At 39.0% G+C, this 12,899-nt stretch overlaps 1 pseudogene; it reads right to left on the bottom strand.

Annotated features, from left to right (window-relative positions):
* Window positions 1–3,618: 3,618 nt before the first annotated feature.
* On the bottom strand, window positions 3,619–5,266 carry LOC143655160 (fumarate hydratase, mitochondrial-like; annotated as a pseudogene).
* Window positions 5,267–12,899: the final 7,633 nt, after the last annotated feature.

Genomic DNA, 12,899 nt, shown 5'->3' with positions numbered 1-12,899 from the left:
GTTCTGTCATAACACTAGCTAGATATAAGCCTAGGAACAGATGCCTCAGAGTCTAAGTTCCAGCAACATCACACTAAAATATCAAATGTGCAGGCTTCAACAAAAGATTACAAAACATACAAAGAAACAGGAAATGATAGCCCAGGCAAGGAGAATATTAAAGCATTAGAAACCATCAACAGGAGGAGCATACCTGCGACATTCCAGACAAAGGCTTTTTAAAAAATGGTTCTAAATATGCTCAAAGAGCTAAAGGAAAACATGGACAAGGAATTGAAGGACATCTGGAAAATGATAGATGAACGCAGAGAGTATCAATAGAGAGATGAAAATTATGAAAAGGAACCAAACAGAGCTGAAGACCACAGGAACAGATTTAAATTCCCTAAAGTGTTCAACAGCAGATTAAAGCTGGCAGAAGAAAAAATTAGTAGACTCAAATATAAGACAATTGGAATAATTCAGTCTGAGAAGCAGAAAGAAAAAAGAATGAAGAAAAGTGAGCAGAGCCTGAGAAACCTGTGGGACACTATGAAGCATACCTACATACTCATGGTAGGAGTCCCAGAAGAGGAAGAAAGAAAGGGCCAGAGAGACTATTCAAAGAAAAAATGGCTGAAGAGTTCCCAAATTTAATAAATGATATAAATGTACACATCCAAGATGCTTGATAAACTCAAATAGGACAAACCCAAAAAGACCCACACAGCATCATGTCATAATCAATTCTTGAATGCCAAAGATAAAGGGAAAATTCTGAAAGCCACAAGAGAGAAACATGTCACATACAAGGGAATCTCAATAAGATTAAGTTCCAATTTTTCATCTCAAACACGGACACAAGAAGGCAATGGGAAGGCATATTTAAGACGTTGAAAGCAAAAAATTGCCAACCAAGAATTTTGTATCTGGCAAATTCTCTTTCAAAAATATGGGCAGCAGACACCCTGCCTGGGGTCTACCCACTCAAGGAAACACCCAGCAGCAGTAGACTCATCTGAAGGCAAACAATCCCCACCTAAGTGAGTCATCTACTGAGAAGGGTGAAAAGAATGGACCCACCCAAATGCACCATCTACCACAAGGCATTGCCCCCGGGGAGAGAGGAGGGTACAAGAAAGAGACCCCAACAAGGAAGGGGGGAGGGGAAATAAGTAAAGCTAATCTATAAAAGCAAATGGACAAAAGATAGACGATAAAAGACTGAACTGGTATAATCCATCACTGTACACTTTTTCTAGAGTGTACAGTGATAGTGACTAAATGTACAAATTAAAAAATGTTTTTCCATGAGGAAGAACAAAGGGATGTCAATATTGCAGGATGTTGAAAATAGATAGTCATTCATATTTTAAAACTTCAACTTCTGTGTGAGACTAAAGCAAGAAATATTTATTTCACACAAAATTTATATTTTGATTAGTGCATTTCCTAATATAACTTATATGGACAGTAAATTGAACACCATAAGTTCATGGAACCCTGACTTAGGGCATGAGATTTTGTAGGTTTGTCCAGCATGATGCTCCGATAAATCCCAGAGTGATTTGAACAGGGAATAAAGAAGTATTTGCAAAGTCCCCTTGGGGGAATGGTGAGAAAGGGGGAGAATTCAACTTTCCCATTTGGAGAATTCCTGATACTCTCACAAGCAGTGGGGACAACCAAATTAATAGACCAAACCCTCAATCTTGGGGTTTGTCCTTATAAACTTATCCCCACAAAGCATAGACTAAGCCTACTTAAAATTAGGCCTAAGAGGACAGACGAGTAAAAAAATATGGACAAAAAATAAATAATAGTGGGGATAAGGGGTAAAATAAATTGGGTAGATGGAAATAGTAGTGGTCAAGGTAAGAGGTATGGGATATATGGGTTATTTCTTTTTTCTTATTTCTTTTTCTGGGGTGATGCAAATGTTCTAAAAATGATCACAGTCATGAATATACAACTATGTGATGATATTGTGAACCACTGATTGTACACAATGTATGGAATGTATGTGTGAAGATCTGTCAATAAAAATATTTTTAAAAAAGCAAAAAAAAAAATAAATAAAATTATGCCTGGGAGCCACCCCCAGAGAATCTCTTTTTCACTCAGATGTGGCCTCTCTCTCTCAGCCAACACGACAAGCAAACTCACTGCCCTCCCCGTCTCTACATAAGACATGACTCCCAGGGGTGTAAACCTCCCTGGCAACGTGGGACAGAAATCCTAGAATGAGCTGGGACTCAGCATCAAGGAATTGAGAAAACCTTCTCAACCAAAAGAGGAAAGAGAGAAATGAGACAAAATGAAGTGTCAGTGGCTGAGAGACTTCAAATAGAGTCGAGAGTTTATCCTGGAGTTTATTCTTATGCATTATATAGATATCACCTCTTTAGTCTAAGGTGTATTTGAGAGGCTGGAGGGAAGTGCCTGAAACTGTACAGCTGTGTTCCAGTAGCCATGTTTCTTGAAGATGATTGTATAATGATAAAGCTTTCGCAATGTGACTGTGATTGTGAAAACCTTGTGTCTGATGCTCCCTTTATCTACAGTATGGACAGATGAGTAAAACATATGGATTAAAAATAAATAAATAAATAATAGGGGGAACAAAAATAAAAAGCAAATAACCCACATTACCTATTGCCTCTTGCCCTCTGTTCTAGTCTGCCAAAGCTGCCAGAACGCAATGCACCAGAGATGGATTGGCTTTTAATAAAAGGGGATTTATTCAGTTAAAAACTTCTAGTTCTTCAGAGGAAAGGCAGCTAACTTTCATCTGAGGTTCCTTCCTACATGGGAAGGCACAGGGCAATGTCTGTTGGCCTTCCCTCCAGGCCTCTGGGTTCCAATAGCTTTCCCCCAGGTCATTCCTTTCTGCGTCTCTGAAGGTCTGGGCTGAGCTGTGAGTGCTGACATGAGGTATGCTGAGCTGCTTGGGCTGTGCTGCAATGAGTTCTCACTGAGGAAGGCACTCCCCTTAGAGACTGCAGATGCCATCAGCCATAGATGAGCTTCACAAGCTAATGATTCAAATCCACGGCAACAGAACGAGGCACCATCACCTGGCCAAGCTGACACCTGAACCTAACTACCACATCCTCCATCTTTCTTTATTTGTGAGAGTGTCTGCGTGCTCCTTTCTCTGCCTGTGTACTTAACAAATCTCTTACCTACTTGCTCAAAAAAGGAAAAAAAAAATGGGGGAGGGGGGAATTAAGATATTCCCAGATAAACAAAAGCTGAGGGATTTCATGGCCACTAAACCCACCTTACAAGAACTGCCAATGGGAGCTCTGCAGGTTGAAAGGAAAGGACACTAGACAATTGACCGAAGCCACAGGAAGAAACAAAGATCTCCAGGAAAGATAATGACATGGGTAAATGCAAATATCAGTACAATTGTAGTTTTAATTTGTATCTCCACTTTTTCCTTCCTATGGATCCAAAAGGCAAAAGCATAAAATATAATGATAAATCAAGGTTTTGGGATCATAATGTATAAATATGTAAATTGTGATAAGAACAGCATAAAGGTGGGGGAACCAAGGAATATAGGTACATAGTTTGTGTGTACTTTTTTCCTCATTAATTTTATACAATTATTTTATTTTACATTTGTTTACTTCACTTTGGGCTCAACATGTCCTTAGATTTCACCCCCTCATCAAACTGCTCCGCTGTGAGATAGCCAAGTTCAATAGTAGTTTCCTTTAATGCAGATCCATTCTTGGGTGCTTTTTTTAGCAATCTTTGTTGCCTTGTCATATCCTATATAGAATCAAGTGCTCTCACCAACATTAAAGACTCATTCATTGGTGTGTTGACCCTTTCTGTGTTGGCCTGGATTCCTACCACACAGTTTTCTGTGAGAGAAAATGAAGCATCCCCCAGCGGTCTTGCTGAGTGTAACACATTTTTAATAATCGTTAGCTGGAAAACATTCAACTCAAAATGTCCATTGCTGCCTCCAAGAGTAACAGTGATATGCCTTCCCCTCACCTGTGCTGCAACCATAGTCATGCTTCACATTGGGTAGGATTCACCTTTCCTGGTATGTTATGCTTCCTGGATCATTTTCAGGCAAGATCAGTTCTCCCAGACCTGAGTGAGTACCAGAACCCAGAAAACATGTATCATTTGCTATCTTCATAAGACTACAAGCGGGGTGTTCATGGCTCCACTGAGTTCAACCAAAGCGTCATGAGCAGCCAGAGTTTCAAATTTATTTGGAGCTGTAACAAAAGGCAAGCCTGTGAGTGCAGTTACTTTTGCAGCAATCTTTTCATCAGAGCCTGGTCTAGTATTTAAACCAGTACTAAAAGCAGTGCCTCCAGCTGCAAGCTCATAGATTCTTGGCAAGGCAGCTTTTATTCTTCTTATTGCAGATTTCACTTGCTGAACAAAGCCACTGAATTCCTTTCCAAGAGTAAGTGGAACAGCATCTTGCAGATGAGTCTGCCTAATTTTTGATGATCCGAGCAAACTTTGGATTTTGCATTGAGAGCATCACATAGCTTCTATAGTCCTGGTAATAGTATTTCATGAATTTCCCTTGCAGCAGCAATATACATTGCTGTGGGAAAAGTATCATTTGAGCTCTGGTTTTTATTAACGTGCTCATTGGGATGCACAGGTTTCTTGCTGCCCAGTTTATCTCCTAACATTTCAGTTGTTCTATTTGCTAATCACTTCATTTATAATCATATTTGCCTGTGTTCCTGATACAGTGTGCCATGTCACAAGAGGAAAATGATCATTTAATTTGCCTTCGGTTACCTCATCTGCTGCCTTCATTATTGCGCTAGCAAGTTTTGGATCAAGGTTGTAATCCTGGTTGACTTCAGCAGCTGCTTACTTCAAGATTCCAAGAGTTTTAATAACTGGAATTGACATGCGTTCTGCTGTACCTCCAATCTTCTTTTTTTTTTTCAACAAAAGTAAGTTTGGTTTATTGAATGGTTTCATTAACCAATGGTTTCATAACCAAAGACTCACCTTTGTAAGTCTACAAAGGTAACAAACGGACGCACAAAGCGCAATCTTACAAGACGCGCAATACCCAGAGTTAGTGCAAAATTGTGCCTCCAATCTTAAAGTTCATTGTAGATCTTACAGTTTGGACACCACAATAGTTATCATTTGGGACCTTTAATTCACCAAAGATATCCTATTCTATCTGAAAGGAATTTTGGCTTGCCATTTGAGTAAACTTCTGGGGCCACAATGGGAAAACAGTGGTACCACCAAGACCAGGAGCTGAGGCTAAGGCTGGTGCTGGCACCAGGCAATTCTAGCGTGGGACGAGTGGAGTGCTTGGAACATGGTGCTTCCTGAGCATGGGGAGAACATCTGGGTCTGTCTATATTTTTGAAGTTAAGCTGATATCAAAGCAAATGAGATTATTATAGATTTAGGATGTTAAATTTAAACCCGATGGTAACCTCAAAGAAAATATCAGAGAATATGCAAGCTTACAGAGACAGAAAGTAGCGTACAAGTTACCCAGGGTGGAGGCAGGAGGTTGGGGAGTTAATGAAAAATGAATGTAGGGTTTTTGTTTGGAGTAAAGGGAAAGCTATTGTAAAGGATGGTAGTGAGGGTACTGCAACATTGTGGATCTGACTAATCCTACTAAATGGTATGCTTGGAAAGGGTTGGGATGGGAATATTTATGTGACATATATGTTTCTACAATTAAATAAAGAAAGAGAAACTAAAGATAAAATGACAAATAAATACAGTACATGATACTGGATGGGCTCTAAGAACAAGGAGAAAAGGCTCAAAAGGTTATTATTGGGACATAAGAAAAAAATGAAATCTAGAATATAAATTTTATAACAGTGCTGAATTTCTTAAACTTGGTAACTGCAGTTAAGGTGATTACATAAGTGAATGTCCTTGTTCTAGGAAACCTCCATGGAAGTTGTTTCACATTAGTCAAATTGGATTTTAAATTTGGGTTCAGGTAGAGGTTACAAAAAGAAAGGAATTTTGCATGAGAAAAGATAGTTTGTTACTCACAGGTCCCAGAGAGACAGGGGCCCAGAGTGTTTGACAGGAAGTGCAATCAGCTTGAGTGGGTCAACCAGCAGGCGGGGAACACACAAGCGGAGAAAAGGACCTGTGGACATGTGCCTTTACTGTGATCTCGGGTTGGAGGTCAGTAGATTTCCTGCAGGGGTCAAGGATTGGTTAGGTTAAAGCAAACATACCAAAAGGAAAAGGGACTGAGGGCTGAGGGCTGTAGAGATGGTTAGCTTATCATTTGGAGCCAGTTGGTGGGCTTTGGGTGAGGTATGTGGATGGTATGAGTGAGGCACGGAGATGGGTTTGGGCTCTGGGGGAGTTTATGCCCCGGGGCTGGAAAGCTGCTTACTAACTATGTCAAAAGTCAGTGTTTAAGCAAGTGACTTAGCCAAGGTAAGAAGGATGCTAAGACAGCATACAAAAATTTTTAATAGTTATGATAGAAGTATTATGTATTCAGGTACTATGATGTATGCATCCTGCTTTCAAATATTCAGAAAAGATAAACAGCTAGATGATAGATGATAAATGGTATGGCAAATGTGGCAAAATGTTAAAATTGTTGGATCTGGGTATCTGGCAGGGAGTGGTAGAGGTAGCATGCTGGAGTTCTCAGTATAGGGTTTATATTATTTTTGCAACTGCCTTGTAAGTTTGAGATTATTTCAAAATAAACAGTTAAAGGAAAAGAGCATTCCTCAAAAAGTTAAATGTAGAATTACCATATGACTTAGCAATTCTACTTCAAAGTATATTCCCAAAAGAATTGAGAGTGAGAAATCAGCCAGATGCTTGTACATACATGCTCATAGTAGCATTATATACAACAACCAAAAGGTGGAAATAGTCTAAGTGCCCATTGTTGGGCACAGAGTTATTAAGGATTCCACATAAGACAGTGAGTTAAAGATTAGCAGATTTATTGAAGGAATAAAGGAGGGAGGAAGCAGGTGGGAGAGTGAAAAGAAGAAAGCAAGTAGGAACCTGAAATTGGCCTCTGCCTGTGAGCCAGCAGGGAGAAAAAGAAAATGGCTCCGGATCTTTGTTCTGGGAGCTGTGTCTTAAACGGAAAATGATGCCAGGAGGGGAGGGTGCCCACAAGGTAGTGTGTTGTCCCTTGATTGGATGGGGGCTTATTGTCTTAGGGTATGATAGATTGCTGAGGTATTCTCCTTTGATGTGCAGGTGCATGCATCAGGCAGGGTGAGATGCTAGCAGGGGAGTGTGTTACCAGCAGTGCATCTGGAGGGTACAATACTAGCTGGCATGGCAATTGGTTTTTATCTGGGTCCTTGCACCTGCCAAGGATGCTGAGGGGGCCTGAGAAAGTTCTGCATCAATAGTTCTTTGAATTCTTTTTATAAAATCCAACACCCATCAACAGATGAATGGATATACTACATTCAATGTGGCATATGCCTGCAATGGAATACTATTTGGTCATAAAAAGGAATGAAGTTCTGATGTATGCTATCACATGGATGAGCCTTGAGGACATCATTTTGAGTGACATAAGCCAGACGCAAAATGTTGTTTCTGTATGATTCCACTTACATCATCTCTCTAGAATAGGCAACTTCATAGAGACTGAAAATTGATTACACATTACCAGAGAATGAAGGGGGTGGGGTAGAATGAGCATTATTGCTTAATGGGTATAAAGTTTATGTTTGGGGTTGTGCCAGTTTGAAAGGATTTATGTACCCTAGGAAAGCCATGTTTTAATCCTAATTCAGTTTTATGGTAGCAACCATTTTACTTAATCCCTATTCAATAATGTAGGTTGGAAACTTGATTAGGTTATCTCCATGGAGATATGGCTCACCCAATTGTGGGTATTAACTTTTGAATAGAGGGAGATGTGACTCCACCCATTCCAGGTGGGTCTTGTTTATTTTACTGGAATCCTTTAAAAGAGGAAGCATTTTGGAAAAGTCTTGAGATACCAAAGGAGACAGAGGCCATGCAGCCAGAAACATTTGGAGATGAAGACGGAAAACGCCCCCAGGGGAGCTTCATGAAACAAGAAGCCTGGAAAGAAAGCTAGCAGACATCGCCATGTTTGCCATGTGCCTTTCCAGTTGAGAGAGAAACCTTGAATGCCATCGACCTTCTTGAACCAAGGTATCTTTCCCTAATACCTTAGATTAGTCATTTCTATACACTTGTTTTAATTTGGACATTTTTGAGAGCTTAGAATTGTAAACTAGCAAGTTAATAAATTCCTTTTTTTAAAAGCCGCCCTGTTTCTGGTATATAGCATTCTGGCAGCTAGAAAACTAGAACAGGGGTGATGAAAGGATTTTGAAAATAGTGGTGATGGTTGCATAGCATTGTGAATGCACTAAAAGCCACTGAATTGGACACTTAAAATGGTTAAAATAGCAAATTTTATGTTACATATGTTTTACCACAATAAAAAAAAAGGGAAAAGACAACCCATGGAAAGGGGGGAATATTTGCAAAGCATATACCTGAAAAGAGCTCTATATCCAGAATATATAAAGAACTCTTACAATTTAGCAATTAAAAAATTTTTTTAATAGACAAAAGATTTGAAAAGACATTTCTCAAAAAAGAGGTACAATGACCAATAAGCATATGAAACATATTGGATGTCATTAGTCATTAGGAAAATGGAAATCAAAACCATATGAGATCTCTGTGATGATATTGTGAATTACTGATTATATATGTAGAACGGAATGATCATATGTTAAGAATGTTTGTGTTTCTTGTCATATGTTTTTAATTTAAAATTTAATTAAAAAATTAAAAAAAAAACATATGAGATGCTCCTCATATCCACTAGGATGATGATAATAAAAAAGACAGACCATAACAAGTGCTGGTGAGGATGTAGAGAAACTGGAACTCTCATGCATTGCAAATGAGAATGAAAATGGGTACAGCTGCTTTAGAAAACAATTTGGCAGTTTCTCAAAAAGTTAAATATATTTAAGGTACAAATAATATGTTTAGGCGTATAACTGAGGTTGTACAACTTTTGTCATCTTTCCTGATGATTTTCATCTGATGTCATGGAAATGGTACCAGTGTATATTGGGACCAGTCTTCTTCTGTGTATATAGTCCTTCTAATTCCTTTATTTCTACTACAACTTTAGAGACCATATAGATATGCAGTAATTATCAACAAGAGTTTGGGAAAAGGTACCATATTGTGGTAGCTAGCCTTCAAGATGGCCCGCATTGGGCTCCTCTTCCTGCCTTCACACCCTTGTCTAGTTCTCTCTCACACTGTGCCAAGGTGGGACTGTAGGATCATCCAGCAAAGTGACGGTATGTCTCTGTCATGGTTTGAAGGTGTATGCACCCCAGAAAAGATTGTGTTTAAAGCTAATCCATTCCTGTAGATCTATTGTGGGTGGGACCTTTTGATTAGGGTATTTCAGTTGAGGTGGGTTTTAATCCTCTTACTGGAGTCCTATATAAGAGATGAAACTCAGAAACGACCTGAAAGAGAGAGAAAACAGAGACGCTCAGAGAGAAAAAAGAATAAGCTGAGAGAGGACACAGAGAAAACAGAGAGAAACCACAGAAACAGAGGAGAAGCTACTGAAGCCAGAAACTGGAAGCAACAAGCACAGGAGAAAGGGGAGAGACCAGCAGACACTGCCATCTACCTGGTCATGGGACAGAGGAGCTGAGGACGCTGGTAGCCAGTATTTGGGAAGAAAGCATCGCCGGCTGATGCCTTGATTAGGACATTCTCATGGCCTGAAATCTGTAAGCCTCTAAGTTAATAAATCTGCATTGTAAAAGCCAACCCATTTCTATTACACTGTATTTTGGCAATTTAGGCAAACTAAAAGAGTCACATCCATAATTAGCCTGCAAAAGACACCGTCTCTACTGGGGGAAGTCAGCTGCCATGTTGTGAGCAGCCCTATGACAGGGCCTACGTGGCAAGGAACTAAGGCCTGTCAATGATGTGAGTGAACCTGGAAGCGGAGTCTCCATCCTCAGGACTGCCTTAAAATAGCTTCAGCCCTGGCCAAAAGCTTGGCAGCAACCTTAAGTCTGAGCCAGAACCACCAAGGTACGCGGCTCTTGGATTCCTAACACTCAGAAACTGTGGGAGAAAACGAATATTAGTTTGGGGATAATTTGTCACACCATAATAGATAATTGATGCCTATGCTAAACAACAGCAACAAAAAAGTGAAACAAAGAGTCATATGACCTAGCAATTCCATTCCTAGATATACACTGAAGAGAACTGAAAACATATGTTCACAAAAAACTTGTACACCAGTGTTCACAGCAGCCTTATTCTTAATAGCCAAAAAGTGGAAACAACCCAGATGTCTACTCACTTATGACTGGATAAACAAAACGTAATATAACCCATACAACAGAATACTATACAACCATAAGAAGGAATGAAGCAATGCCCCACGGTAAAACATGAATAAACTTTGAAAATACTATACTAAGTGAAAGAAGCCAGAGACAAAAGGTCACATATTATATGGTTCCATTTATTTAAAATGCCCAGAAATGGAAAATCCATCGAGATTAGTTGCTAGGGGATTGGGAAAGAAGAAATGGAGAGTAACTGCTGTGTATAGGGTTTTTGTGGGGAATGATGAAAACATTCTGGAATTAGAGAATGGTGATAGTTGCATAACCTTGTGAATACTAAAAAACCCTGAATTGTACACTTTGAAAGAGTGAAGTCCATTGTATGTGAATTATGTCTCAATAAACCTGTTATAGAAGGGAAAGAAGGGACAGCTCTTCCTTACAGTAGAATCCTTTTTTCAGAAATGTAGAAGAAAGATGGAAACAGATAATCACCATCAGGCAAACACCACAGAATAATTATTGTAGGCAAGACTCTTCAATGACAAAGTCAATAAGTGAAAGGATGATGAGAAACAGGGTATTTGCATAATCTCAAAGTGTTTCCCCAAATGATACTTTTTAATTCCAAAAGCAAAATAGTAACTTTATAGTGGAGAAATCTGGTAGATATCACCTTAATCAAGAGATCAAAGTTTATGTGATCATTAATGAAGCATATCTGATATGATATGCTAAGAAGACTGAATTTAAAAATGTTTTTGCATGAGGAAGATAATGTCAATATTGCAGGATGTTGAAAATAGATGGTAATTCATATTTTAAATTTTTAACCTATGTGTAAGACTAAAGCAAAAAATGTTTACTTGGTACAAAATCTATAATTCGACTAGTGCATTTCCTAATATAACTTATGTGGACAGTTTAATTGAACACCTTGATACAATGGAGCCTTGAATAGGGCATGAGATTTTGTAGATTTGTCCAGAGTGATGTCCCGATGAATCCAGAGTGTTTTGAACAGTGAATAAAAAAGTATTTGCAAAGTCCCCATGGGGGAATGACGAGAAAGGGGGAAAATTCAACTTCCCCATGTAGAGAATTCCTGATATTCTCACAGGCAGTGGGGACAACCAAAGCAATAGGCTGAGCCCTCAATCTTGGGGGTTGTTCATATGAAACTTTTCCCTGCAAAGGATAGGCTAAGCCTACTTAAAATTATGCCTGGGAGCCACCCCCAGAGAACTTCTTTTGTTGCCCAGATGTGGCCTCTCTCTCTCAGCCAACACAACAAGCAAACTCACTACAATCCCCCTCTCTATGTGGGACATGACTCCCAGGGGGGTAAGCCTTTCTGGCAACGTCGGACAGAAATCTCAGAATAAGCTGGGACTCAGCATCAAGGGGTTGAGAAAACCTTCTAGACCAAAAAGGGGAAGAGAGAAATGAGACAAAATAAAGTGTCAGTGGCTGAGAGATTTCAAACAGAGTCGAGAGGTTATCCTGGAGGTTATTCTTACACATTATATAGATATCACATTTTTAGTTAAGGTGTAATGGAGAGACTGGAGGGAAGTGCCTGAAAATGTAGAGCTGTGTTCCAGTAGCCATGTTTCTTGAGGATGATTGTATAATGATATAGCTTTCTCAATGTGACTGTGTAATTGTGAAAACCTTGTGTTTGATGCTCCTTTTATCTATGGTGTGCGCAGATGAGTAAAACATATGGATTAAAAATAAATAAATAATAAGCGGAACAAACGTTAAAATAAATTTAGTAGATTGAAATGCTAGTGATGAATGAGAGGGAGGGGTAAGGGGAATGGTATGTATGAGTTTTTTTCTTTTTTCTTTTTATTTCTTTTTCTGAATTGATGCAAATGTTCTAAGAAATGGTCATGGCAATAAATATACAACTATGTGACGTTATTGTGATTTATTGACTATATACAAGAATGGAATGATCATATGGTAAGAATGTTCATGTTTGTATGTTATGTTTAAAAAAAATTTTAATTATTTAAAAAAAAAAAAAAACTGTAGTTAGTATTTTTGCCAGAAATTCATTACCTCAGTTTAATAAGGAGAAAACGTCAGTAAGACTAAGGGGCAGTCTCCAGAATAATTGACAGCAGACTTCAAAAGCGTTAAGGTCAAGAACCACCAAGGAACTGTCATAGACTGGAGGAGACTAAGGAGACGTGACAACTGAATGCCCTGTGGGATCCTGGATTGGACAGTGGAACGGAGAAAGGACATCAGTGGGAAACTGACACAATTCAAATAAAGTCTGCAGAGTGGTTGATAGCATTGCATCGATGTGAATTTCCTTGTTTCCTTAACCGCACTATGGTTATATAAGATGCTCATAGTGGGGTAGCTGGGTGAAGGGTAGTGGAACTCTCTACTATTTGTGATGCTTTTCGAAAGCTAAAATTATTTCAACAACAAAAGTTTTAAAATTATATAATGGGCTTTATTTAAACAGCTAGGTACAGAGTCATTTTTCTCTGAAAGTAGAGTGAGTTGGGGACCCTTTCTTTGCTT

This window comes from Tamandua tetradactyla, chromosome 14, assembly GCF_023851605.1.
Source record: "Tamandua tetradactyla isolate mTamTet1 chromosome 14, mTamTet1.pri, whole genome shotgun sequence".
NCBI classification, from domain to species: Eukaryota; Metazoa; Chordata; class Mammalia; order Pilosa; family Myrmecophagidae; genus Tamandua; species Tamandua tetradactyla.
This window is presented reverse-complemented; position numbering and strand designations above follow the sequence as displayed.